The following is a 21,498-nucleotide window of genomic DNA, read 5'->3' as shown; positions in this document are numbered from 1 at the left end:
TTTTATTTCTCTTATGTAAATACCTAGGAGTGGGATGACGGCTATGTGGTTAATTTACAAGAAACTGCAACACTGTTTTCCAAAGTAGTTCTATCATTTTGTATTTCTGTCAGCAATGTATGAGAATTCCAATTGCTTGGCAGAAATTGATAATGTGAGATAAAAAACAAATTAGGCTAGGCATGGTGGCTCACACCTAGAGTGTCAGTGTTTTGGGAGGCCAAGGTGCTTGAGTCTATGGGTTTGAGGTCAGCATTGGCAACATCAGTTTGCAATAATTACAAACGTATTAGAATGGCTAACATATTAGCTAACATTCTAAATGTCCCTCTACTGGGGGTAGATCATTAGAATGTTAGCTCTTCTAATATGTTTGTAATGGTATCTCATTGTTTTAATCTGAATTTCCCTGATGCCTAAGGATGTTGAACATGTTTTCATATATTGATTTGCCATCTGTATATTATTTACTTTGGTTAAATGTCTGTAAATTTTGCTCCTTTAAAAAAATGGGTTGCCTGTATTCTTATTGATTTGAGAGAGTTCTTTATATATATTCTGAATACTAGTGCTTTATCAGATACATGGTTTGCACATACTTTTCTTCATTCTGTGGCTTTTCATTTTCCTAACAGTATCTTTCAAAGAGAAGTATTTAATTCTGATAAATTCAATTTATAAATTTTTTTCCTTCTAGCAACAAAATTTGTTTCCTATGTTTATTTCTAGAGGTTTTGTCATTTCAGATTTTACTTTTAGGTCTAGGATTAATTTTGAGTTAATTTTTTTAATATGGTATAAGTTATGGGTTAGGTTTGTCTTTTTTGATATGGATGCCCAATTGTTTCAGCACCGTTTGTTGAAAAGAATATTCTTTCACCATTGAATTGTCTTAGTATTTCTGTCAAAAATCGATTGGCAATATGTGTTTGGGTTTATTTCTGGACTCCAGCCTATTCCATTGACCTATATATCTTTTCATTTTCCTAATGCTCCACTGACTTGGTTGCCATAGGTTTGTATCAAGTCTTGAAATCAGATAGAGTAAGTCCTCCTAGATCTGTTTTAAGTATGAGAGTTTTCATAACTCTTTGAGACTTCAGTGAAAATGTCAAGGATGCACTTTATATAAAAGTATAGATTTCAGAACAGAGCCCTGGACTAAAGCTATAATTTCAGAATTGTCAGCCTATTGATTGTATTTGAAGCCAAGGAAATCTATGGAATCACCTTCATAAAGAGTATATACAGAGAAAAGTGAATCTATGAATAAGCCCCAATGAATTCTAACATTTCAATGTTAGAAGGATAGGGAGAAGCCAATAAAGGAGAGTAAGATATACTGATAAGTAAAGTTGGAGAAAACCAAGAGTATTTTGGCAACACAAGGACTAAGAAAGAGGTAGTAGATTCCAGAAGCAGAGAGTGGCCAGCTAGAGTGATAGCTACACAGGGTTAATTAGATGTTCATTAGATTAGGTGACACAGTTATCACTGACAAAAATAGTTTTGGTGAAACAGTGTTAAAAGTCAGATTTGAATGGTATAAAGTGCAAATGGGTGGTTAGAAACCAGAGATGTCACAGGTAAACAGTTGTTGAAAAGAAGTGAGGCTGAAGAAGTGAACATAAAAAGAGCATGATTGCTGGAGGGGCTGGAGGGAGGTCACAGGAAAGTATTACCTACAGTTGGAGATCAAAGAAAAAGCTTGTGTGCCAAAGGAAATGATTCATAGAAAGAAAACAGTTGAAGATGCACAAGACAAGATAACTGAAAGTCTTTCAGAAGTTGAGGTGAGATTAAATCCAGAGACTATGGGATACATCCTCTTTTCTTTTCTTTTTCTTTTTCTTTTTCTTTTTTCTTTTTTTTTTTTTTTTTTTTGAGACATGGTCTCGTGTTGTCGCCCAGGCTGGAGTGCAGTGGTGCGATCTCGGCTCACTGCAAGCTCTGCCTCCCTGTTCACGCCATTCTCCTGCCTCAGCCTCCCGAGTAGCTGTGAACATCCTCATTTTTAAGAAGTGGGACAAAGTAAAAGATGGTTTTAAATGCCAGAATGTTTGTAGATTTGATGATGCTAAGATGAGGGAGTTCTGATGGTTTTTCCCCTCAACAATGTGTCGGGCAGTCATCAGCCAAAAAATGAGAGGAGAGCAGGAAGTGTGGACATTTTCACAAGAATGGAGAAGGAATGGGAAGTTCAGGAGAAAAAAAAAAAAAAAAAAAAAAAAAAAAACGGGAGAAGCAGCTTACTAAAGAAATGTAGTAGGATTACTGGACTTATAAAAGATGTCGTGTGGCTAGGAGCCGTGGCTTATGCTTGTAATCCCAGAACTTTGGGGAGGCTGAGGCAGGAGGACCATTTGAGGCCAGGAGTTTGAGATCAGACTGGGCAACATAATGAGACCACATCTTTACTAAAGGAAAAATAAATTAACCAGGCATGGTGGTGCATCTGTAGTTCTAGCTACTCAGGAGACTGAGGCAGGAGAATTGCTTGAGATCAGGAGTTTAAGGTTGGCTGCTGTGAGCTATCATTGGACCACTGCACACCAGCCTGTGTGACAGAGCAAGATCTGTCTCAAAAAAAAAACAAAAACAAAAAAGAAACAAAACCATGATCTTTTCAACCTGTGGAAATGAAGGGGAAGAAAAAATTCAGCCCAGCTTATTCTCCTTCTTCTTTGGTTCACCTGTTAAAAATGAGTGTGTATCCCATATTCTCTGGATTTCATCTCATCTCAACTTCTGAAAGACTGGAACCTTTCAGTTATCCTGTCTCATGCATCTTCAACTGTTTTCTTCCTATGAATCATTTCCTTTGGCACACAGGGTTTTTCTCTGATCTCCAACTGTAGATAATACTGGTCTGTGACCTCCCTCCAGCAATCATGCTCTTCTTATGTTTGCTTTTGCAACCTCCCCCTTAGGAAGGAAGCTACAGGGACAAGGTTAGGCATCATTTGGAGCTTACCCACTTTTTCTATGTGTGGCCATCACCGCTCTTCACATTTACTCATTCATTTATGTTTAGATTTAGTTTTTATCTTTATTGATTTTTAAATTTAATTAGTTTAAACATGCAAGCTTTTTATTTTTAAGAGTTTTAGGAATTTTGGAAATTATGTATTTATTTATTACCTTTTTTTTTTTTTTTTTGAGACGAAGTCTCGCTCTGTCGCCCAGGCTGGAGTGCAGTGGCCGGATATCAGCTCACTGCAAGCTCCGCCTCCCGGGTTTACGCCATTCTCCTGCCTCAGCCTCCCGAGCAGCTGGGACTACAGGCGCCTGCAACCTCGCCCGGCTAGTTTTTTTTTTTTTTTTTTTTTTTGTATTTTTTAGTAGAGACGGGGTTTCACCGGGTTAGCCAGGACGGTCTCGATCTCCTGACCTCGTGATCCGCCCGCCTCGGCCTCCCAAAGTGCTGGGATTACAGGCTTGAGCCACCGCGCCCGGCCTTAACTTTTTAATTAAAACATTTTTTGTCTTACTTTGCAATAATCACATTTAATATCTACTTTCAATAGATTTCCAGTAAATGATGCAGTGTTACTAGCTATAGTCATCCTGCTGTACATTAGATCTTTAGAACTTATTCATTCCACATAACTGAAACTTTGTTAACTTTTTATATTGTCACCTTTTCATGTGACTTCATCAACCACAAACTGACAGAGTGGCCAAACCTTTCACTCCCTAGAGGCGTCACCTTTCCCAGCTGGTACAGTTATTCCCCATCTCTTTTGTTCCTGTCAACAGAGGGAGACTACCTAGAGATGAGAAGGAAGAAAGAGGTAGGGGGAAGCTTGGGCAATGCTTGTAGGCTGACACTAATGAATTAGGCTTACAACAGTCAAGGAGAGAAAATGGAAGTCCATTAAAGATCCACTTACTCTTTCAAGCCATGTCATCAAAGGCTGAATTCACAAAGAAAATAAAGATAAATTAGAGAAAGCAAAAATGTTCAACTTCAGTAGGGCAAACGTCATAAAATTAAAAGGTAATCATAAAAGTGGGAAAAATATTTGAGACTATATGACAAAGGGCTTACTATATACAGAAGTTTTTCAATTAAAGTAACGAGGCTAACAACTAAAAAATGAAAGAAGAGAGAAAGAGGTAAAAGAAAAGAAAAAGAACAAAAAGACCAAGAACAGGAATATTTAAGGAAAAAAAAGGAATAATCATATAAATAGCAAATAAATGTATGGCATAATGATAGCATTTATTGGTAATCAGTAACATGTCAATTAAAATAACAATGAGATATTTTGTTGTTTATTACATTAATAAGCATACGAAAGATAATACATATGTGACAAACACATAGGGAAGTGCTCTCACACACTCTTAATAGAAAGGAAATAGGTACAAGCCTGGGTGGCAAATTGATAACACATATCAAAAGTGTAAACTGAAAACTTTCTTTTAACTTAGAAATTTCACCTCTAGGATTAGGGACCAATTCTAGGCAGGGGACCTTTTTACCCAGGGCTATCATTTACTTAGGACCTCAAATTCAGACTTTAGATGTTATCTCTGAACTAGGTTATACCTAAAGTCAAAGAGATAACTGAGGAGAAAGAAAAAGAGACACTGATCATGTAACTTAGAATTGTGCGTGGTCACGTGACCTGCAGTACACTAGAAATTGGAGACTTTCTCCTACTTCTGTAAGTTTTCAGAATAATGCGGTTAGAGTATATTTTACTTATTTTACCTTATATTTTTGTCTTAGAAGTTTTGATTGGTTAAGAAAAACATTTAAAATGTACCGCAATTGAAAATATATAGATAGGCACTTTTAATTTTTAAATGTATTTAGAGTCTCAAAAAATTGCTTGAGTCCTATTTGCCCTTAGAGAGTCATTTATATTACTGAAAAACTGAAAAACACTTACATATCTAATAGAGAATTTCATGTTGTTACCACCACGCCGTGCAGATGTTTAAAATGATATTTAAAAGAATGTCCATTCACATGGGAAGGTTGTAAAAAGCAGCTTATAGGACAGTATGGACTATATAGATGTATTTTTTAAAACATTGTATGTGATTATGCATATCAAAATAATATTTAAAATGTCAGAGTCAGACTTGATATCATAGCTAATGCTTAACTGTAGCTAAGCAATTTCAAAAAGGCTAATGTATTATTTCAGATCCTTGCTGTTAGAATAATTTTTTAAAGTGTGGCAGCTGGCAGGTATGTAAATAAGAAAACAAACCTGTGAATCAGATCATTGGGGAAAATTTCAACCCATCTTATGGATGAGGAAATAGAAGGAGAAAGTAAGTGTTTTGCAGGTGGGTCTTCTAACCTGGAAACTAAAAGACTGTGAGCATCTTGTCTTCTTTCCTTTGCATTTTTATGCCTCAGCTTCTTGGACAGTGCTTGGCACATAGAAAGTGCTCAATAAATAGTTACTGAAGTTACCGACAGATCTGGGAATGGCTCCAGAAGCCCTGAGTGCACGGATGGGGACCCACTGCCACCTAATAAATGAAAACTGCGTGGTTCATGGTTAATGAAATGCTGCTCTTCATCAGCTTTACCCTCTCAGTCTCTAGAGATATAGCCAAAGGCTAAATTTTCTCTCTCTTAGATTATGTCATAGGTACTCTGGGGGAGAACTCAAATACATCATTTTGTAGCAGGACAGAGGAAATTGAGACAACATACAGACAAGGAAAATAAGTCAGGCTAACATTAAGCTCAGGACCAGAGAAGTCCATTAGAGGAAGAACCAATGCCATGGCAACTGAAAACCGATGTAATTTCATTTGCTATTTAATGGGCTCTTTGTGGAAAAGTGCTCTTTGTGGAAAAGGCTAATTGAGGCCAAAAAATTGCATCCAATTTTCTCTTAAAGGATTTTTCCCTGTTTTTTCAGTGTTGCAGAGCCTGCTTTGTCCCCATGCTGGATTTTGTCTGCTATTTTTCTGTTTGCCTTTCTACTTCATGCCCCCATCTCCTGGCCTTTGTTTCCTTTGGTGTTAGTATAATAGTGTTCATCAGTTGAGAAGGCTTATTTACCTTGGTGAAAAACGTCCTCTCCTTGAATCCTGCATTTCCCTATGAATAAAGAGAGTCAGGGCAGGTTTAGGTGGCTGCCAAGCAGCATATTATTTCTACCTATTCCATTCGTAAGAGGAAAATGAAAGCTGCCTGCTTTACTCTGCATGAAGCAAATCCTGACAGTAGGAGAAAAATTTGTTACTGCAGGAAAGCCATAAAAATTCAAATGTTCCTTAGCAGAATGTAGCATGGGGGCAATGTAAAGGGGATCATGCCTTTTAAAAGACTGTTCCCTGCTACTTTATGTGACAGTGACACAACTCACCCACATGTTAGGAAATTCCCTGGTCAATGAAGTGTAACATGGTAAGGCAAGATGTCACTGGCCTTCATTTTAATCTGAAATAGATATGCCTGCTGGACAGACACTGCTCTTACCACCTCATCGCCTTCCATCTTTTCATCTTCTATGTTATACATTGTAATAGCATAAATCTGACCAGTCATTTGCAAACCACCCTCAGGATTTTTGCCACATCTGCTGTATTGTGAGTACCACCTGTACAATATGAATTTAATATTCTCATCAAATTGATATTACTTATTAAATTCAATTTTAAAGGAAATCTGTTATTACTATAAAAAATCGAAACCCAATACATTGAGGGTAACAGTAACAGTAAATAAAAGGCAATTAAATTCTTGACCTCTGCTCAGAGACCCTCTGTTCTCAGATGGCAGAAAATGACTCTAAAAAGCTGCGTCTTCTGGTCACTGCTTTTTCCAGAAGCTTTGCCTCCAATCATTCTGCTCTGAGTGAATTAACTTGAAATGAGTTTGCAGTCCCTATCTCACACCCGGTCAGTCAGCAGTTACTCCAGTCCCGTAAAGAATGTTCCACGAAAAATCATACCACACTTCGGGGAACACAACCTTAAGCAGTGCTTTCAAGTTGATAGTCTATTTAGTGCTGAGATTGTAGAAGCATCTCTTTAGAATCAGGAATGAAACAACTTTTCTGCTCTCATCACAGTCTCTTCAGCCCTGTCCTGGAGGTCCTAACTGGCACAAAGAGAAGGGAAAAATAAATAATGTATGATGATTGAAAAGAAGGAAGCAAAATGGCCATTATTTAAAACAGGATGTTTGTCTATATAGAAAATCCAAGAAAATCTACAATTAAATGGTTACAACTAGCAATTGAGTTGCAGAGGTAGTGCATTTAAGATCAATATACAAAAATCAGTTACATTTCTGTATACCAGAAATAAGCAGCTAGAAATTGTAATGTAAGAAAGGATATATTTATAATATCACAAGAAATTTAAGGGGCCTAGAAAATATATTTAGCAAAAGAGGTGGAAGAAATATGAACATTGTTTGAAAGACATTAAGAAGATACCATATTCAAAGTTTATTATGAAATATGTAGTACTAGATTATTCCTTCTTCAGAGGCAACCACTTTTACTTCCTTGAGCTGATTAGTTTGATATTTAGCTCCAAATTACTAAATAAATACCACTTATTTATCATAAAAGTGGAAAAGAATAAGTAGCAATAGAAGCAGCTTTATAAGAATCTATTGATTGAGTCTAATGGAAAATGAGGATCTGGCTCCTTTTCCGCTATCCGTGTCCCTCTCCCCAAGTACTTCTTCATTCCCTGTCCCTTATGATGGAGTTACGTTATAACTGTGAGGCTTGTGGTCAACTATGATAGCTTCTTTTTTTGTGCAATGTTTGTTATCTCTGTAGAAAATTGTCTTATTTTATTCTTTGGCTTAATTTTCTACATACTCATTGCTATTTAACCTCAAAGCTTTTGCCAATTATTTTATTTTATTTTATTTTATTTATTTTTAGAGACAGGGTTTCACTCTGTCACCCAAGCTAGAATGCAGTAGCATGACCATGGCTCACTGCAGGTTTGACTTCCCAGACTCAAGCAATCCCCCCACCTCAGCCTCCCAAGTACCTGAGACTACAGGCGCATGGGCCGTGCCTGGCTAATTTTTAAAAGATTATTTTTAGTGGAGCTAGTCTCCAACTCCTGGCCTCAAGTGATCCTCCTTCTTATGTCTACAAAGTGCTGGAATTATAGGTGTGAGGCATTGTGCCTGGTCAGACAATAGTTTTAATCTTTTCTGAAATATTTAAACTTAGTGGGTATTTTATCAATTTTATTTTCTTGAAAAAGTTCTTTCTGATGTCTTCAGACCTGCTCCAACTAGGTTCAGGTTGATGTGCATCTGGTGAACCACTGTCATCCTGGGATCCCCATTCCCTACCATCCCAGGAACACCCTTTTCCTCTCCCCTGTTTCCTGGACCACAAGGCTTCCTAAATCTTGGTGTCTTGCCTATTTGGGTTAGATACATCCTCTGGTAGCTTTCTGAGAAAGGGTGCATGAGACTATACATGCACCCCAGTGCATGAATTCTACCCCACGACTTAGCATAGAGTTCTAGATTCATAAACATTTTCTTTTAGCATGGTGAAGGCATTGCCCCATTGCCTTCTAGTTTCCAGTACTGCAGCTGGAAAATTGAAAGCCATTTACTTCTTTGTTTTTTTATGGGACTTATTATCTTCCTCTCTGGGGAATTTAGTTTTTTTTTTTTTTTTTTTTTTTTTTTTTGGTCTTTGATGTTCTAAAATTTCACAATGAACTGCCTTGGTAGGTTTATCTTCATCCTTTGTACTGAGTCCATTCAATTCCACAATGCTTGTCTATCAGTTCTGAGAAATGTTCCTGAATTGTTTCCTGCATGAGTTCTTTTCTTCTGCTTTTTATATGCTATCTTTCTTGAATTACTATTATTTGGATATTGACCCTCCCTGGACTGTTTCTCTAAATTGTCTTGTATCATCTCTCCCATTTTACGTTTCTTTATTCTCTGCTTTCTGGGAGATCTTTTCTAGGTTGTTTTTCTCTGTTTTTATTGCCTCCGTCAAGTATATTAGAGGTTTTCCTTAGATGTCTTATTATCCTTGGCTGTCTGCCTATATTTAAGATCGAGTTAAAAGCTGATTCAGAATCTAATTATCTAGGGAGAGTGTTTTTTTTTGTTTTTTTTTTTTTGTTTGTTTGTTTTTTTCTGTACAGTATCTGGCTGGACGTTTCATCTGAGGAATCTCTGACATAGTCTCTTATGAATTAGTCAGATTCTCTGAAGAAAACTCTGTTTTGTTTTTTTTTTTTTTCCTAGAGAATCAAGACCTAATTGCCATTATTCCAGGAGCTAAGTTAGGGGAAAAGGCTGGGGATGCAAATATAGCATATCTGCTATCTAGAATGCCCTGTCCCTCTTCTTTGCTGAGCAAACTTCAACTCCTATGCAAGGTGTTAGTTCAGACTGCACTTCTGAGGATCAGTCTTCCTTCATTCCTTTAAACTCAATTAGGACACTATGCTATGTTCTGTATTCTCATATCTCATTGTAGCTTTCCTTTGTGGTACTTGTATTTTATTTGTTGAATTCTTTGATTAGTATCTGCCTCCTTCACTAAACCATAAGTTTCATGAAAGCAGAGACCGTTTTGCTTGGCAGAGCCCAGTGCATAGTACATATTGGGTGTTGATTGTTAAAAATTTATTGAATGCTCAATTGACAACAAGTTCTAGCACTAGGGAAAAGAGTGCGATTGAACCAGAGCAATTTCATGATCATTACCAGTAAAATCATGCTCAGTTGTACACATTGCTTCTTTCCCATATGAAGAGAGTATGTCAGGAAGGAGGGAGAAGTCAGAAGTGTTAAATACTACGGAGAGATCCAGTAAGTTGAGAGTTAAACAGCTGCTATTGGATTTAGTGACATGGATGGAACTGAAGATTATACCAATCAGTTGAGCAATGGATGCAGAAATCAGAGCAGGGGCGATTGAGAACTAAAAAGGAGGGTGTCTGAAAGTGTGAACAAGCCTTTTAAGGAGTATTTGTGAAGAGAAGACGAGAAGTAGATGAAGAGGAAAATGGGTTTGAACTTTTTTTTTTTTTTTTGATTTTAGATGGTAGAAACCTGAGCATTTAAAAAACTGATGGAAAAATCCACCAGTAGGGCATAGATTGAAGACAAAGAAGAGAGGAGGGATAATTTTTGGTGTGAGGATTCTGAGAAGTTTGGGAAATGAGATCCAGAGCAGGTAAAGGGATTGACTTTGGAGAGGAAAAACTTTATTCTATCATAGCCAGAAGCAGAAAAGGAGAGAATGAGAGTTGATATGTGTGGTGGGAAGGCTTTAAGGAAGCTTCCCTTTGAAGAGCATTTTTTAATGTAAAGTAAGAAGTGAAGAGAGTTGAGAGTGAAAAGAGAAGAAGTATAAAAGATTCGAGGCAAAAAGAGGTTTGAAATAATTGTTACAGAGAATATATTATATTTTCTGTAATTATAGAGAATAATTATTATAGGGAATTACAGAGAATGGGAAACTAAGTAAAACAGAAACATTGGGTTTCTGAGCAGTCTGGAGGGTCCAGCTGAGTTCTGATATTTGACTTTATGATGGTACTGGTCTTGCACAGGTGGCACAGGTGTTTTTTGCCACACAGCACTCAGCTGCTTGGGTGCAGACGCTGAGACAGCAGATAATTGGGCTCACGCAGGGTTAGGGTCACTCATAATGGCCCCAGGTAGATGCTATGAAGAGATGAAGGGAATTTAAAGTTTCAGCAAAAGAGTTATTAAAATGATAAAATATGGAACTAAGCTGGATAGAGGAGAGAAGAAAGGAACATTTAATGGACAAAGAGAACACAGAGAGGGATCTGATGGAGTCCAGGAATGGTTATAGTGGACACTGAACAAGCAAGATGCATAGATAGAAGATTGTGGGCAGAGGATTGCATATGTGAATCAGTGATTTCTGGAGACAGATAAATTTCAGGTAATGACTCAGTCCAGGTTTGACTGTGGGTTGGAGTCATCAAGTCAGAGTAGAAGGAAGTCACTGAAGGGAATGAAATTCAGAAACGGGGAGACCAGGAGATTGGGTGAGTCATTCATGCAGTATTAAAGACCCCCAGAATAACGTCAGGAATTTTTGAGGAGAGGAGTAATGTGAGGTAGGTGCCAAAATCTTAAGAAACAGATGGGAAGATAATTATATTAGGGAAGGAGATTAGGTGGTATAGCTGAAAAAGCAAAGCCCTAAAGAAGTAGGGGTGTTCTTTTTATTTATCTTTCCACAAGAATTAGGGAGTAATTGGAAGGAGCAATGGGGAGTCAGACATATGAAAAAGAACACCCAGCTATATACCGCAGGCCAGAGTTAAGCATCCCACATCCGTTGTTCGAGCTTGGAACACAGCAAAGCTAGTTTGGTTGCCATGGTGACCAACGCCATGTCTCCGGGCTCATTAATCCTATGTTCCAAACTAAGCACTTAGCAATAGCTTCTGAATAAATGCAACAAAGCTCTGCATACTGAAAAGGGCACATTCATGTTAAGCAGAGGAAAAGGGTTTTCAATTTCATTCATTAAACTTGAGTAAATAATTTAATATCTTTGTGCGTCAGTCCTCCTAGCTAATGAATAAGGATAAATGCTTAATGGAAAATCTAGCTTAATAAAGTTAACAGCATCGGGGCTACATATAAAGGAAATTGATGTTGCCGGTATATATGCATATGAAGGAGAAAATTGAAAGGAAAATAACGTGTATTAAGCATCTATGATGTGGCTATGTCAGGTACTTGAAAATAAAATGTTTCATTTAATCCTTGCAACAACCATGTGAGGTTGCACATTGTTCTCCTTATTTGAAAAATGAGGAATCACAGACTCAGATAAGTTGAATCAGGCCTCAGTTCACAAAGCTTGTCAGATTCGAGCCGATCAAATTTTATTTGTTTTCGGTCTGTGATGCTCCCACTGTGTCGTGCTGGAAATTGTATAATGCTTATCCTTCTGGGACATTTGGCTAATTAAAAAATTAGGAGAAAAGACTGTGCTAAGCTGACACTATCTAAAAGAGAAACTTAAATGCTATATCAGAATTCTATTAGCTTAAAAAAATTAACTATCCTAAGATTTTTAAAAGGCTTTTCTTAAAAAAAATAAAAAAGGCAGCTGGGTATATTCGAAGTGTGTTTAATTAAAAGACATGAAAAACTGTCGATGTGTCTTCTGAAATGAGTCCCACCAAGGCAATTGTTTATCCCCATTCTATCGTTTTCTCACATGAAGAATTGGAGTTGCAAAGCACACTCTCAGCACAGAAACTGATCCTTTCCTTTTAAGTATCATGCCTTTATTTTGGTTTCTGGACTTGCTCCAACAAAGGTGTAGATAAGTGGTTGAAAAAGATATATTGAAAATCCATTAATTCATTTTCCTTAAAATTAAACTCTTTAATTAAAAGCAACACTTTGATCAATTTCTAATTTCTACCTCCAACAATGTAATATAGCAAGGTTTAAAATAATAGAAATAACTAGGTGTATGTTAGATATCCCTGTCACTAACCTTAGATGTTAGCATTTTTCTTTTTTTCTCCAAACACTAATTGTTTTGGTCTCACCTATACGACAATTTTAGGTCAATTTTTTTCAAGTTTGGGTTGCTTACTGCAGCCAGGTGATTCCCAAGTGCATTTTCAGAGGAGAAGTAGTAATCACAGCCTTCTTTCCCACCTGTTAGCATTATAGGTTTCCTTCTCTGACCGACTCCCTTTAAACTCTACAATCAAAAACCGTATGTGTCTTCTGTTCTGAGTTTTCAGTCTGGGTGTATTATCTTTGTTTTATAACTGGAAGCATCTGAAACCGGAAATTAAAGGATGAAATTTCCTTGGGCCTGTACTTCTTTATTTATTTTCTATCAGCACTTTTTCTTTAATTTGTTTCTTACTTAGGGGAGCCTGGATCTTATTATCTTCTGAACATTTAAAATAACCATTTAGCAAAAGATATCAGACTTAAAAACAGAAATGCAAGTGTTTTCTTTGTCATCTCTGTAAGTAATAACTTATAGAAGATAATCTAAACAATTTTAGAAGGTTTTTCCATTAAGCTAACCAAGAAAACATACAAATAGGGGAAATGATGAAAGCTCAGAATTGGATGCTAAGAATCAAGCACATGCCAGCTTCTTGAAGTTTTTACTAATTAGAAAGCTAATGGAGACAGAATAACGGTGGACCCCTCTCTTTTTCAAGACAAAACATTTTGCTGGCAGCCAGCCCCCACCAAGAGCTACAAAGAAGTGAACGCTGCAGGGAAGGCCCAGTTAGGGAGTCTGCTGAAAGCAAATCACTCCAGCCCCTTTTGCTTTGTTTTCTTGCGGCCTCAGAATTCTGGCAGCCCTCAGCAACACTCTTCAATTAAGAGGGCCACACCAACCAAAGCCCTGGGTGGTAAGAGTAGGAAGTACACGCACTTCTTGCAAGCATAGTTGAATTAACCTGGGTGGGGCCAGGAGGAAGAGCCATGAAGAAAGATCGGCTTGGACTTAATAATTAATAATAACCCTGTAATCACAGCTTCTAGGGAGGCTGAGGCAGGAGAATCGCTTGAACCCGGGAGGCCGAGGTTGCCGTGAACCGAGATTGCGCCATTGCGCTCCAGCCTGGGCAACAAGAGCAAAACTCCGTCTCAAAAAAAGAAAAGAAAAGAAAAGATAATAATAACAACAGCCAGATATGGCATTTATTTTGCACGCTTGACACTTTGTCTATGCTTTCACTAATCCTCACAACTATCCTATGATGTTAAGACTGTTATCCTAATTTGGGGATTAAAACACTGAGCTTGAGACAAATTGCTTAATAGTGAAATCAAGTTTTGACCGCAGTGACCTCACTGCAGAGCTCTCGTTTTGTCCACTAGGTGGTGCTGCCTTCCCTTTGCTACTTAGAGTCCCGCTGGTAATGTAACTTAAGTCTTCGGACTGCGTTGGGGGATTTTGCTGTTGTTGCCTTATTCTGTGAATCTCATCTCCACTGTAGACTGTATATGTCCTTCAGCAAACCTGCCACTCCCTCAGCTTCTTCTGTAACTGCCTTGCTCACAGCCCCTGATGAAGGGGAAGCACAGGTGCTATCTTCTGTACCACTTGATCCTTCCATGCTGTAGCCTATTAGACCAGGGGTGGTGTTCAACCAAGGACTGGTTAGGAGGCTTGGACATGGCTTAATATGAAAAAAGGAACTCAAGTACAGTGCTTAAAACTGAAGGTTCTGGAGTAAGACAGACTGGGTTCAGACCTTGACTCTTCCATTCATGAGGGCAAAATTTAACTTCTTTGAATCTTATCCCTCACCTACTAAATGGGGCTATGGATAATTCAAGTTGTTTCTAGGGAACTCCAGCAAGGTTTTATGGATTATGTAAGGCTCTTTTCCCCCATCCCTGGACCTGTGAAAGTATCTTTGTGTTGTCTAGAAATGCATTTCCCAAAGTCCACTGTATTAAGCAATGATTCTGGAGCTGTTAATAGGTGTTTCAAAAAGAGAATTCCCTGGAAAAATAAGTCCTGGAAAACCCATGTTAAACGGGGCAGAATTCCTCATCATAAACTTCTCAGAATCCTTCATATGCTAATGTGAATTGCAAAGATACAAAGGTACATAGAATCTACACATTTATTTAACCACAGCGCTTTTATTTTTAATGCATCTTGCAATACTAATATGCCACAAAGCACACTTTGGGTAATGCTGGCTTAGAAGAATGAAATTAGGGCCTGTAGCTAGAAGGGGAACTCATATTTGGTGCAGCAAGAACTCCATTTAGCCCTGTGTACATCAGTCTTCTTTCCAGCTTCTCTTCTGAGGGCAGATTCTATCACTGTGTTAGGCAGAAAAAATGACCCCCAAAGATGTGTAAGTCCGTATCCCTGGGGCCTATGATTATATGTTACTTTATATGGCAAAAAAGCACTTTGCGGATGTGATTAAATTAATAACTTTGAGATGGGGAGATTATCTTGGATTATCCATGTTGGTCCTGTCTCTTCAAAATCAGAGGACCTTTTTTGGCTATAGTTAGAGGAAATGTGACTATAGAAGGAGAGTCAGAGAGATAGGATGTGTAAGGGATTCTACCCACCATTGTTAGCTTTGAAGAAGGAGGAAGGAGATCATGGTCACGAAGTGTGGGAAGCCTCTAGAAGCTGGAAAAGGTGAGGAAATAGACTCCTCTATATATTCTGTTTGACCTCGATCTTAGCCCACTGTCAGGGCTTTTTTTTTTTTTTTTTTTTTTTTTTTAAGAAATCAAGCCAATAGAATGTATGTGTATGTGTGTGTGTGTGTGTGTGTGTGTGTGTATGTTCAGAGAGGGAATGATTTATTTTAAGGAATTGGCTCATGCAGTGTGAAGGTACAAGTCTGAAATCTGAAGAGAAGACCAGTAGGCTGGAGAGCTAGGGAAGAGATACAGTCTGTTGCCAGAGCCCTTCCTTGCTTATGAGAGGTCAGTCTTTGTTCTACTAAGACTTTCAACTGAGTGGATGAGGCCCACCCACATTAAGGAGAACAATCTGTTTTTAACTCAAAGTTTGCTGATTTACATGTGAATCTCATCCAGAAAAACAGCATCACAGAAACATCCAGAATATTGTTTGATCAAATAGCTAAGCAGCATGGCCCAGTCAAGTTGATACATAAAATTAGCCATTACATCCACTGAGACTTGTGTCAGACTTCTGACCTGCATAACTATAAATAATCAATTTGTGTTGTTTTCAGCTGCCCAGGTTTGTGGTAACTTGTGACAGAAGCAATAAGAAGCTAGGACTCTCACCTACCCATCCTAGGCACCCTAGGCATCCTAGGCATTACTATCTGCTATAATGTGAGTGACTTCCTTTTGGGGACTTGGTCATCTGTCTCTCAGTTCTGGTTCATTTCTTTAATTCTGCCATCATCCACAAAGGATTTTGATGCTGACGTAAATTACCAGTCCAAAATCACCCTCACAACTCCTGGACCTCCACAATTCTAACAACCTGCATTTCACTCCAGGTCAGCTGTCCACTCACATGATCTCATCCTTGGCCCTTTTATGTCGCTCCAGTATTTTCTCTTCTTATCTTTCCATCATTCTTTCTCAGTTACACCGCACCAATTCTTTAATGTCTTCATGACTCCAGTTCCTTGCCCCTTTTTGTATACAGGTCTCTCACCCTCTCTTAATTTCATTTCTTTCTCCACTCAGGCTGGACTTCCTTGTTGATTACTTGAATTACTGTCTCACCGTTACTGTCACTTTGCCACAGTACAATCCTAGATTAGCACAGACCATATACACCTCTAATACACCGCTCCTTGCCTACTATTAAATCATCTATAAAAATACAGAAAAACTTACCAAACAAAGCCCTTTAGCAATAGCTATGTAAACTAAATATATGAACAAACTATAAACCAAAGAATGGTGAAATTTCTATTAATTACATCATAAAAGGGAATTAATTTGGATGTCCCTCTTAAACAAAATGGACAGACAACACCCCCAAGAGTTAGAGGAAGAGGCTGACTGACATGTTCAGTGTCTGGCTTCAGGGTACACAAATTCTCCCTCCCCTTAAATTCATCATTCTGACAGGCATGCAACCTGTCAGGTATTCGAAGAGACACTCTCAGATGATTAGTCACTGCATGTCTTACCCACTTCTCAGTGATGAAGACGGTACAAAGAAGCGCAACCTGGAGTCCATGAAAATATTCCGGCCCAGCAAAGAGGGAGCCTTACCCTGACTATGCAGGGGAAGATAATTCTGAAATGGTCTTTCTGCAAGAAACAGACAAAAATTGTGAAGGCTTTTGCTTAATTCCATCCAAAGTGTGCAGGGGACTTGGCCTCTATGAGACCTAAGGAGACGATGGACTGAAATAAAGGCAGAAATGCAAAGGGAGCTGGAGAAAAAAAACTTCCCTCTTCCATTCATCTAAGGGGCTGTTCTTAAACCTTTATATAGCCATAGCCCTAGTTTCACCAGCTGGTGAAGTAGACGGTATCACACCTAGGTACCTCTGTGTTTAACAGCTGTGGTCCTCCACATACTGTGTTAGCAGGGAATGTTGTTTCTTCAAGGTACTCCTTCCTGATATGAATTCCCAGCAGAGACAACCGCTGTCCAAGTAATTGTTCTTCCTTTCTTTTTTCTTTTCCTTCCTTCCTCCTTCCTTCCTTCCTTCCTTCCTTCTTTCCCTCCTTCCTTCCTTCCTTCCTTCCTTCCTTCCTTCCTTCCTTCCTTCCTTCCTTCCTTCCTTCCTTCCTTCCTTTCTCTTTCTTTCTTCTTTCTTTCTTTCTTTCTTTCTTTCTTTCTTTCTTTCTTTCTTTCTTTCTTTCTTTCTTTCTTTCTTTCTTTCTTTCTTTCTTTCCTTCTTTCTTTCTTTCTTTCTCTCTCTCTCTTTCTTTCTTTCTCTCTCTCTCTATCTCTCTCTCTCTCTTCTTTTTCTCTTTCTTTCTTCCTTTCGACAGAGTCTCATTCTGTCACCAGGCTGGAGTGCAGTGGTGCGATCTCGGCTCACTGCAACCTCCGCATCCTGTGTTCAAGCAATTCTTCTGCCTCAGCCTTCTGAGTAGCTGGGACTATAGGCATGTGCCACCAAGCCCAGCTAATTTTTGTATTTTTCGTAGAGATGGAGTTTCACCGTGTTGGACAGGATGATATCAATCTCTTGACCTTGTGATCCCCCCAACCTTGGCCTCCCAAAGTGCTGGGACTACAGGCATGAGCCACTGTCCTGGCTGCAGTTGCTCTTTCTGTAAGGCACTGGTTGTAGAATAAACCCTGGTATTCCCCCTGGACTAAAGGACTCCTTTCTTGTTATCAAAGATGCTGGCTGCTCCAGAGATGGGCATCATCACCCTTGCTTTTGCTGCTGTTACTGCCACTCAAAAATTGCTTGACGAATTCCTTCTCATACAATTGGCTTCTGATAACCCAATGCCCCATTGGTACCACTCTCCTTCATGCCATATCATCTCCCTGTTTCACTCCAGTCCACCTCCATGAGCCAGGGCCATTCACCTCTACCCCTAGGGCTGGTCCAGGCCTCCTCTTGCCTTTGAGTCCAGAACAGACAGAATTTTGTCCCTGAGTAGGGGAAGAAGTCCTTATCACTTTATCCAAACTTGTACCCTCTGAAAAAAATCAATCTTCCTCAGGATTAACCTCTTTTTCAGTTGAATGATAATAGCAGCATTAATTTCCTTCATTGAAAACATCTCTCCAATGGTAATATATGGTCTGATTTCATGAGCTCAACAGATTAGTGCAAAATAATATAGTAATGGTACATATTCCAAAGTCTGAGTTATTCAGTCTTATCTATGGTTACTTTGCAAAATTTTAATCAATAGTTTTTTGGAATTAAAAAGATAAAAAATAAAATAAATGCAGGGTGACTGAGCTCAGTGTCTGCATCTTGGTTATTCTCCAACAGCACGTCTAGGAAGATATCTTTTCTTTAAGGTTGAGTAAATTAAAAATAAACAAAATGATAAATAAACATGGGTTCAATGAAAAAAATGTGTCTCCCAAAGGATGAGAAGCAATATTCTGAGGAGCTGGCAGATAAGCTTTGATATGAAAAAGATTTGCTTCAGGAGACAGGGGAAATAGTTTGTGATATTTGCTTCCTGTTTTCAATATGGCTTAAAAAATACAAGTAGCTGTTAAAGAAGAAGAAACTCATTATGAGAACAGACCAAGTGTCAAATAGTTTGGTTTAATAAGCATTTATAAAGCCGAGCTGTTTTCCTATTCCTTCACTGGTGTTTGTTCAGTCTTATTTGCCGGATCCGTTACTCTTTTCTATGTTTAAATGTTTGCATGTCCTAGGCTCAGTCTAAGAGGCCCTTTTCTCCATCTGAACTCAAACCTGTGTGATCCCATCTGCTCCTATGACTTCAAATGTCATCAAATGGTGTTCACTTCCAGCTTGGTATCTCTGGCTTGAGCCTCTGCTCTGAACTCCAGACTCATCTATCCAACTGTATATAATCTGTCTCCACTGGATGTTTAGTTATCCTCTCAAGCTTTCCATGTCCAGAATGAAGGTGTTTCCTATCCCTGCATTAATGATCATTTGCGTGGTTTGTTCTTGTAGAAATGTCTGTTTATATACTTTGTCCATTTTTAAATTGGGTTATTTGGCTTTTTCTATTGAGTTGTAATAGTTGTATTTTTTGTTGTTATTGTTGGAGACAGGTTCTCACTGTTGCCCAGGCTGAGGTGCAGTGGAGCCATCATAGCTCACTCTAACCTCAAATTCCTGGGCTCAGGTGATCCTCCTGCCTCAGACTCCCCAAATGCTGGGACTACAGACATGAGCCACCATGCCAGGTCTAGTTTTAATAGCTCTTTATGTATTCTAGACACAAGTCTTTTATTATACATATGATGATAGAATTTGGGGAGCTGTCTTCACAGATAAAGAGAAAATTGTAGTTTTGATTGCTCAAGGAAGTTGTGCATAATAGGAAGTGCAAGGAGAAAATGATGACACCCAAAGTGAAGCAAAAATTTAAGGAGTGGGAAGAAAGAAATAACAGAAAAATCATCTCGGATTTTGTTTTCAGAGAGGGAGAAGAAAACACACCCAAGAAAACTGAAAAAAAAAAAAAAAACAGAAAAGAATTTCAAGAAATGAGTCATCAATACCATTAGATGTAGTAGAGAAGTGTGGTAACTGGAAGGTTGAAAAATATAGATAATCAACTACATGCCACTAGTGATCTTCGTCTGAACAGTTCCAGTGGAATGTGGGGACAGAGGCAGGGTTTGTTGAACTGAGGAGTGTATGGATGGTGAGACAGTGGATGCAGAAAACAGAGACTGCCCTTTCCAGGATTTCAAACAAAAAGCAACAGAAAGAAATTGGAGGTTAGCTAAAAGAGAGAAAAGAGTTGCGAAAGCTTAAGCATGCTTAGAAAATGAGGGCAAAGAGTCCATCCATGTAAGTGAAGATGTTGGGTAAATAATACAGAGAAATTACTTGTAGAGCAACATTGTACTTCTGGGTGTATGATCCATTGCAAAGAGGAAAGTGTTAGTCTTAAATTGGAGGAGAGATCTCACTTACCCTAAAATATAAAGAGAAGGTAAAGATGCTGAATTAGTCAGCATTTTTTGTTTGTTTTACCAAAACCCACAGAAACTCAATTCAGCTATGGTAGAAATAACTATCACCAATATCTAGTTATCTTCCACTCCAGGCTCATGGCAGACCACAATTTCTAGTCCCCTTGAAGTTCAGCAGGCGTATGTCTCTTCTAGCTAATGACATGTGAACAAAAGAAATGAGAGTGGCTTCCAGGCTTAGACAATGAAAAGTCCATGAGGGATTTTTAAAGCCTTCTTCTCCCTATGGTATTGTGACAGTGGGGCAAGCCTCAGGTAGAGATGGTGAAGCCATAAGACTGAGGCAGCTCAGAGCCCTGAGAAATCAAATGGAGGGCCTTGATTCTGAATTGCCCCTTGGAACTGCCGTGCACTATGTGACAGTGAGAAATAAACCTCTGTTGCTCTAAGCCACTGAAATATGAGTGTCTTTACAACAGCATAATTAAGTTTATTCTGGTTAAATCCTAACCTAAGGAAAAAAAATAAACTATACTGGCACTCAAGAAAGAGTCGAATGACCTAGATACCTAAATAAGGGTAAGATAGAGATGAAACTGGGCAACTGGAACCACTAACTCAAACTGAGTCCAACAAGATGATGTACAAATCTTTAACAGGGAGTCCACTGCAGGAATGACCAATGAGATTTTTTATCATTGCCATACAGTTTGCCCCAGAAGGTTTAGAATTGTGAGTGCAAGTGTGCTGAATGGGCATCCATAAAGGTTTCTGAGGGTGACATCAGGACAGAGATAAAAGGAAGACTTGAGCCAGATACCTATGCCTTCAGGGAAAATGGGAGAGTCACTGGGAGTTAGTAAGATTATAGATAAGAAGAAATAAAGGGTAATTTCACTGGATGACATAAATCTTAAAGAATGAGGTGCACAGGTGAGGAATTAATGGTTCCTGTTGCTCTAGAAGAAGGTAGTTCTCAACCCCAGGCTCTAGAGAATATGAGTATTAGATAAATGAGAACTTAAGGAAAATAGTATTTCATTTAAGATTTCATTTGAGACAAGACTATGGAAGACACAACAGAATATATTTGCCATAGAATGTAGACTGAAAGGGCAAAATTGAAACTAGAACAAAGCAGCCAACTGAAAATATGCTTTGGTGACAGTTCATAACATACTCGACACTGTACAAAATTGCATCCTTGAAAAAGAAGCAGACTTGAGAAATAATCCCAGAACACACAGAAAATGAAAAGTCCTGAATAGAATAAAAGGGATCTAACCTTTGAATAATAGATGTTTCTAAATAATTCGTGCTATGAAAAATAAGCGAGATGATATATGTAAAACTCTTGGTGAGTGCTCAAAAAATAGCAGACACAATTAATATTTTCATAAAAGAATGCAGGACAAATGTGCTGTTCTTTATTTGCACAGAA

General features: G+C 38.4%; 1 protein-coding gene across 1 annotated transcript in view; it reads left to right on the top strand.

The window, feature by feature from the left end:
• The window catches only part of ASB4 (ankyrin repeat and SOCS box containing 4), a 54,088-nt gene that overhangs the window by 11,854 nt on the left and 20,736 nt on the right, over window positions 1-21,498 (top strand). The window lies entirely within an intron of this gene.

The sequence above is a fragment of the Chlorocebus sabaeus genome, chromosome 21, assembly GCF_047675955.1.
Source record: "Chlorocebus sabaeus isolate Y175 chromosome 21, mChlSab1.0.hap1, whole genome shotgun sequence".
Lineage (NCBI taxonomy): Eukaryota > Metazoa > Chordata > Mammalia > Primates > Cercopithecidae > Chlorocebus > Chlorocebus sabaeus.
This window is presented reverse-complemented; position numbering and strand designations above follow the sequence as displayed.